The sequence below is a fragment of the Schistosoma mansoni genome (genome assembly GCF_000237925.1).
Source record: "Schistosoma mansoni, WGS project CABG00000000 data, supercontig 0037, strain Puerto Rico, whole genome shotgun sequence".
NCBI lineage: Eukaryota > Metazoa > Platyhelminthes > Trematoda > Strigeidida > Schistosomatidae > Schistosoma > Schistosoma mansoni.
Genome location: NW_017386026.1, coordinates 2,225,143 through 2,234,066, shown reverse-complemented (window position 1 = coordinate 2,234,066; position 8,924 = coordinate 2,225,143). Strand labels below are relative to the sequence as shown.

The 8,924-nt window shown below is 30.0% G+C and overlaps 1 non-coding gene across 1 annotated transcript; it reads right to left on the bottom strand.

Moving 5' to 3' along the window:
• Positions 1-6,892: 6,892 nt before the first annotated feature.
• Smp_tRNA_00160_Gln_TTG.1.1 lies at positions 6,893-6,959 on the bottom strand. The gene has a single exon. It is a non-coding gene (tRNA).
• Positions 6,960-8,924: the final 1,965 nt, after the last annotated feature.

Sequence of the window (8,924 nt, the reverse complement as noted above, 5' to 3'; positions counted from 1 at the left end):
ATTGGAGCCGATAGAGTAATATTTGCAGAAGGAACGGTCAAAGTTGAGACAATTGATTGATAGTTTGTAAATTAACTAACGCGATGGCGTTTGAAGCAAAAGGTACTGGGTTCGAGTCTCAGAGTGAACATCAACTCTGAGATGCAGGTACATCCAACTGACGAGTCACAAATAGGACGAAACGTACGTCCTCGATTCCACTGCTAGCCACTATCAATCTTTGCTTATAGTGCTTGTGAATTAAGGCAATATCGAGGCAATACGCACAGTATGCACATATGCCAATTAAAGACTGACCAGTTGCATTCCTAATTATCAATGGGAAGATTCAAACAAAAAATACTAAGTGTAATTACTATATAGTTATGATATTTTACTGAGATACCCTGTAATTTTGTACTTAAATACATTCGATCGTCCCCACTCATGTTCTTGTTCACAACAATATTACTTAATTAATACGCTGTTAATAATACACTGCATTTGTTTGTTTATTTTGAAAAATGTATTTTTGGAAACTTCAAATCATCCCCATGTTTAATAAGCTAGTTTAAAAGATATCTTCCAATTTCATTAATAAATTTTATATCACAGTCAAACATTCCCTTACCACCACAGTAATGATGTTCATATTGAGAATGGAATCCAATATCTATGATATCAATGAATTATCGATTCAATTATTGAGTTCATATGGGTACTAACATTTCAGCATTCATAGACGTTTGTGTTTCCCAATTGATAATACTCAAGAGTGAACTTAGATCAGTCTTTTTTGGAATATGGGTACTATCAATAACAATAAATTGATAATAGCTACAAATCTGTCATGAAAAGTTTATTGAGAAAACTGAAGTAAAAAAAACAGAACAGAAAGGAAATTTTTACTACTTTTATTCTAACAAATTTTGTTTGTCCAAAAGTCACGTTGGTATATGAGGATAAAATCCTCTACAAAATTCCGGATATATATGGGTATATTTTATGTGTTTACTCATTTAGATACTTGTATACTCACAAAGATACCCAGTCTCAAACTATACCATAAAGATCATAGACATAAAAATCTGTACGTGTGTATATGGTTGTGCATATATGTCAATGTGTACACAATATACATATATATATGCAAGTTCATCATATTATTAAATCCCTTTTACCATAACTAATACTACTAACATGAACACTATTGATACTACTATTACTATTTGTAGAAAAAAACAACCCAACAATATTGTTCTACTTTGTGGTTTCCGGTAACCTGTTATTTACAAAATAAATTCTAAGGAAATCAGTATTGGACATAAAAATATAATATTACATTATTTTATAATAGTTTTCTTCTTATACAGAATATATAAAAGATAGCTAGAATGTATAAATATGGATTTGATTATTATTATTAATCTACACAGGAAGAGTAAGATGTTACTAATACCCTTGTTGTGGATAGACGTTTGTGTTTCTTGTAACAGAAAAAGAGTGCATCTAAACATAATCAAGATGAACTAATCAATGATTGAGTATTATCTACATACAAAAAAAATCAGCCAGTAAATAGAAAATGAAGAAAAATGTGAAACATAAACTTATTTTCATTTCAGTGGTATGAATGATACAAAGATTTGGTTGACTTTTGTAAAACATTTTTTATTAAACTCTTAATAACATTATACGACAAATTAGCTTCAATTGGAGAGCGCCTGTGAACTAGAATACTCTGTTTATATTACATTATTCTTGTTTTGAAACTCCTTAATAGGGTATATTGTAAAGTAAGCTAAACTGATAGTGAAGCTTTAACTAAATGATTACGGCGGCAAAAGACTATATAATATTACAAAAAATGGATGAATTAGCTAAAATCATGCTATTATATACTGACTCTGTTGTTTTAGTGATATCAGATTTGACCCGCTATATCTAAATATTCGGAGTTCAATCTTGTGTGAACCCATAGATATCAGCTGTTAGCTGTCACATTTAGATAAAATTCAACTATCTATGCCGTGAAACTTACATTATATAAGACAGAATACTCAACACTATCCACTTGATGTTTTCTTCCAAACTTGTTCTCAGTAGACAGCGTAGTGATCAGAGATTGTTTTGAACTATTCAATAAAATTGTTCCAAAGTAGGCAAATAATTAAGAGCAGAATAACTCACAATTTACCGAGCGGAAATAGAAATAAATAAGTAGAGTAAGTATATTGACGTGCTTTATTACGATCTAAAAACTGTTTAAAGCGCAATGAATTTACGTTTCAGGGTCTAAAACTGACAGCATGAATCGAATTACTCATGTTGAAACTATAACGATGATTGGTAATCAATATCATATTCCTTAGTCTTCAGCATCGATTAAATTGAATGTATTAAATTACACTACACTAGCTACTACAAGTAATTCAACATAGTGGTTCATTTTGTTTGATGTTTGTTGTTTGAAGGCAGTTAGTAGGAAACCCTGGACCAAGGTTTCGGGTTAATTGGATCAAGTTTACAAAGTTTATTTGAATTCTTCAGAAAATCAATGCTCCCTGTAGATTTTGAATCTGTTTCACTCAACGCTACAAAAATATTACCATTAATTTGCCCTTTCAACCAACTGACATATTAAGGATACATCGATAATCTTGGAATGTTTCATCTTGACACTTTATCACTAGATCTTTTGAACCATTCTCCATTCTTATTTCTTATGAGGCTAAACTCTGCTAGTTATATCTTAATCGTCCAAAGATAACACAATCTCTGTAAACTCTGATATTTTAGAGTTGGAATCATGTTGGATTTATAAGTGCAAACATCCGTGAAGTTCATATTAGAAAGAAGCAACCGTTCATTGTTTCTTGATATTCAAACAGATATTACTCTGTAGCAAAAACTACTTACAAACACATGCAAATATTTTATTTCAATATGGTTGTAAATAAAAACAAAGGAACAGTTACATGATACCTTTTTATCTTACTCACTAAGCATTTACCTTATTTTGGAGCTTCTTGAGCATCGTATTCTATGTTATTATCCTAAAAAATTGTTTTAATGAAATTGTTTTTTTTTCTTTTTTTACTAATAAACAAGTATGTTCTCATAAATAAACAAACAAACAAACTTACATTCTGGTTATCTGATGAAAAGGAACAGAAGGAATATTCAATACTTTTGATTTAGAATATGAAGCATAATCTTTTTTAATATTATTAACTATCTCATTTCATTAGTCGTTTCCAGTTTATTTTCAATAACAAATTTGATCTTTTAATTAAAGGACATTAAATATATTTTGTTAATTGATAATCTTTTTATATATAGTTGAAATTATGAGTCAATTGAAGATAGATCACCATCAAAAACCTGGAAGAACTGGACGGCCATTTCGTCCTATTGTGGGACTCCTCAGCAGTGAGCATCCACGATCCCACATCGCGAGATTCGAACCCTGGACCTACCAGTCTCGCTTCAATCAACTCATGATTTCAACTATATATAAAAATTACCGAAAATCTCCACAAACAACCCCTTGATAATCTTTTTTTAATAGTGAGTAAACTACTTAAATTTCTACTGTATATATCAGTATTAATATATAGAAAAGTGAGTAGAAAAAACCACTTAGGCGGTTTAATCTCTTTTTCTAAATAAAATAATTAAAATAGACTTTAGCATAGTGATAATAATAATAATGATAATTCATAGGAGGTATCTTAATTTAAATAGTTAATGTATGAAATTAAAGTTAGCTTGACTTCATCTTATTGAAACTTTAATTTAAAAAAACCCTTATGGGCTAGATTTCATTAGATTTTCGTTTTAAAATGATATTATTGAAGTTAACGGTTGTTTTACTGTTGAGGCTCTCAAGAAAAGTACACACACTACTATAGTTAGATGTTTTTACTTCAGCTTAGTAGATTAAATATATTTCTCTGATCGTAACACTCGAAGTTTCTGGATATGATCTCAGTTTCATGCATGGGGCACTAATGATAAGTATTATATTGTGTTATAGGGTATTCAATGGCTCTTCAGCTTGATGTTAGTTTATTACGAAAACTATCTTTAGATTATTCAATAATGTAGGTAAAATAAGATGATTCTAGTATGGGTTTGATGATTTTTCTCATGTTACTAATGTACTTCATTTGTATGACTAATTTTAAGTTGGTTAAAAGATTTCATTGTAAATATCTTGTCCCATTTAAAAGATTTTGTATGAATTGGCTTGTTTCTAAATATGATTTCATGTCTATTTAGAAAAGAAAAAAAATACATGAAATATAATAATTAGTTTACTGTGTCTTAATATTACTTCTGATGGGTGGCCTTTGCTCCTTTATGAGGGGGTAACAGGCGTAAGTAAGTAAATATGTAAGTAAAGAGGCAGTAATAAATCTCTTTTTGTCCTGGTAACATAACACCCACTTTTTATTTATTGCGTCATTCATTATTTCAACTCTTTCTCAAGTTTATTCACATCATTATCATTTTTCTTCAATTCATTGCTGACTGATTTCAATTCATATCATTCTTTATTAACACCAATCTGTTTTCAATTACTTTATTACATAATGGAAATAATTAAAATACTTTTATCTTTTTTTTATAATTTCGTTGTTACTACTTATTTACAAATAATGGAAGGTGGCTTTTCTCGAGTTACAAAATAATAATTAATACACCAAACTAAACAACTTCTATTCAGTTTTATTGAGTTTAGAATTTTGAAGTATCAATTTTATCTTTGAGAAAAAGGCAAGTAGTTGAAAGTATTAAACTTCTTTTATGAACTAAATTGACCTTGTCAATAATGAAATAAATACTTTTGCGTAGTTGAAAGTAAGAGTAAATTGCAGCTAGATCACCAAGGAAAACCTGGAAGCACTGGACGGCCGTTTTGTCTTATTGTGGGACTCCTCAGCAGTGCGCATCCACGATCTCGTCTCGCGAGATTTGAACCCAGGACCTACCAGTCTCTCGTCAGAACACTTAACCGATAAACCACTGAGCCGGCATCTGAGGGTGTTAATACTTTTGCATTTAGAATTGTAAGCAAACAATTATATGCTTTGTGAAATGATGTTTATTTTCAGTAATAGAATTAGGTTGTGTTGTATTTATATTAACCAAAAAATAAAATTAACCAATGTGATTAGTTTGTTTTCTTTGTACTTTTGTCAAGCCCAGTATTGCTTACTTACTTATGTGTTAACCCTTATGGAAGAGCATAACTCGTCCAACAGCATTCTTCATCCAATCCTGTCCTGGACAATCCTTTCCAGTTGTTTCTAGTTACTATTTATCCTTTTGATGTCTGCTTTCAATTCTTGACGAAGTATACTGATCAATAATCACTATCAAAAATACATCTTAGATATTTTCAGTTGATATGCAAAAACTCAAATTCACTTGTCATCAATCAGTTTTACATTTCGAGATAGATTTTTCTAGGAATGACTATTTGTCTGCCTTTTATTTTTATTATTTTTTTTAGGTTGATGAAGTTCGTCAGACAGATTTTCCTAAATACCTTGGAATTATTTCGATTTTAAACTCAGTACATTTGGTTAGATAGCTTATTAATTTGCATCCCAATGATAACTTCACAAGTTTTAATGCCTTTCCATTGATTTTAGTATGGACATTCATATACTTAGTGTATTTTAATACTGAGCTCATAAATATTTACTTCATTACCGAGTTGTTAGAGTTTAAATCAATCCAGTTTTTTAGTGACTTTTAATTCAAGTTTATTTTCAGAATGGTCTTCGTATTATTAAACTAATCATAATTTAGAAATACTGTTTATTTATTCATTGCATATGTGATAGTCAACCAAGTCTAGAATTAGGTATATCTCAGCAGTTATTTAAGAACACAGTTTAAATACTTGACAATATTTTTGATTCTTTTGTTTTAATATTAAAGAGCCAAGTGACGACTACTAACATAAAGCTTCCATTGAATAGTTTTAATTAAACACAGATCAACTTGTCAGTAAATAACTTGTTTTCTTCTATAAGAACTATCTCAAAGAACCAAACGTATCTAAAAGCATCCAAATGAGCTACATATTTTCTACATTATTTCAAATAAATTTCCATGCAATACTATAAACAAAAACGTGTGAACAGTAACAAAACAACATTGAACTGTTGTGTTGCACATGAGAAACAATACAAATTAACATTGAATTTCCATTAATTATTAACTAATTTTTACTGATTGAAAAAAATCAGTAATCAAAGTACGAGTAAAAGAAACACGAAAGTTTTAAGTGGAGTTTTGTTTTTTGAGCTAGATGGTTTGGTATTGGAGCTTTCATTGTTCTTCTGAACACCATCATCTCCACAAACGTTCACATGAAGCTTGTGCTATTGATACTGTTCAGAAGAACAATGAAATCTCCAAAACCAAACCATCTAGCTCAGAAAACAAAACTCCATCTAAATCATCTACCTGAGCTACAAATCTTTCTCACCATCTCAAAATACCAAAGTTAATTTTCCATTGTTGTTCTATAAATTAAATTAATTACTTTTTATATAGTGAGATAAGTATCTTGTATATAGTTGGTGCCAATAAATTATTATAAATGTTTACTCAGTCATCTTACTACCTATTTATTTCATTACTAGATAATCCAGATAAAATCGTAAAGAATTATCATATGACTAAAGGTTGAGACTGTGGACCATTTTTTACAACAGTACAAAGACTGTTTTGAGATTAATGTTATCACTTATTTTTAATTATAAGTTTAACCATAGACAATATTGGGTTTTATAAGCAAAGATGGATAGTGGCTGGCAGTGGAATCTAAGACGCGCGTTTCATCCCATTTGGGACTCGTCAGCTGGATGTGCCTGCATCTCAGAGTCGATGTTCACTCTGGGACTCGAACCCAGTACCTTTCGCTTCAAACGCCATCGCATTATCCACTTAGCTACTGAGTCCTGACAGCCACTTACTTGTGCAATGGGGTAAGACTGACCAGTTGCAGTCCTAAACATCAATGTAAAGATTCAGGCAAACAATACTAAGTGAATATTGGGTTTCATTCTCAACAGAAACTGAAAACAGGATATATCTAAATATGTTGTATCTTAATATTTTTCTCCACAATAACTCAAATAGAAATAGGCAATAATAGGAATATTTTTGGACCAATTAAAATATTACAAATGTCTGTTAAGTAATTTCTTTCCACCAATGATTGATATTGTTAAAATTTTTAAATAAATATTTAAATACATTACAATTAATTATAGTTTTAAAATTATTCTGATACAAATTGTTGCTAAAAAATTGGTAAGTTAATTTTTTTTGTAAATGTCATAGAAACTATTAGTGAGACTATCATTTATGAATGACCCTTGAGTGACACTAAAGTGGCCTTGAGAATGTTCATCTCCTGACTGAGGCTAAATGAAGGTTTTAAAACTTTTTTTGAAGGATAAAGATTGTGATTTACAGTTGATAGTTAAAGATAGGGATTAAAATTAGAGTTTTTATCATAAACTGACATCAGCTAAAATGTCAAGATGCTATTTAGTCAAATAGATAAAGAATTTCCCGCCGAAATTCAAAACTTGTTATCGTGAATCTGATTGGTTCGTCCATAAATTTTAGTCTCACCTAATAAATTTTTTACAAAATGGCACTCAACAATTAAAAAAAGTAAAAACTCTTATGAAATGTGTAGTATTTTTCATTAATAATTTGTTTTTCCATAAGTCATAAAATATATTAAAAGAAATGGTTGATCAAAGGATTCTATATCCATACAATCATTGAAGTAGGATTCTTTCATCGTTAGTCAAATATAATTAAAATCAGTAGTTCACCTTCATAAGTACAATTCCATGGTTTGAAATTTTTCTATTCCTCTTAAATCTCTAATCAAAATAGCAAAAGATGAAATTTATGGAAATAAGTTTTATGTGAATTGAATTTATTCTTTAATTTATCAGTATTGGTAGTTTGAATCTTCTCAGTGATGTTTTGGATTGTAAATGATCATTCTCTTTCTTGGCATATGCAAATTCTCGAAACATTGTCTTGATATTTCTATTTGGTCATAAACATTATAAGCAGAGATGGATGGTGGCTGGTAGTAGAGTACAGGATGCGCGTTTTGTTCTATTCGCGACTCGTTGGCTAGATATACGTGCATCTTAGAGTTGATGTTCACTCTGGGGTTCTAACCTAGATTGAAAAAAACGGTACTGGGTTCTAGTTTCAGAGTGAATATCAACTCTGAGATACAGGTACATCCAGCTGACGAGTTCCAAATAGAATGAAACCTGTGTCCTGGATTCCACAGCTAGCCACTATCCATCTTTGCTAATAATCCTTCATGCTGTATAACCATACAAAACATTCTATAACTTGCATAGATTATCAATTTCCATCATTTGTTTTTCTACGTAAACAACATCCTGAATATATATATATATATATATATATATATATAGGCTCTAATGATTTATGCATATAATGAATCCGTATCATAAACACAAAAAAAAACAACAACAATAAATACTGAAGACAGATAATCTGTCAATGTCAGCATTTCTCTATTTAGCATAGAACACATATATCTATGTACATATACTTAAATATATTAATTTGTCTTTATTGTATAAAAAATTATTAATTTGTTTGCATGATGTTCACAAGGATTCCTTTTTGAAATAGTTAGTCAAGTTTAAGTTTATTTCTTCTACCATACAATTGTTGATATCATAATGAATGTTAGGTTAACTAGTTAGGTTACTAGAGTACGATTCTGATTTGGTATTTACAGAATAGTTTAAGGAATAGTAGATTTTATACTTAGAAGTTCAGAAAGATTCATGTGACAGTAGATAGTCCTCAAAAATAATATGATGGTTGGAGGTGGTCAACAGGAAACC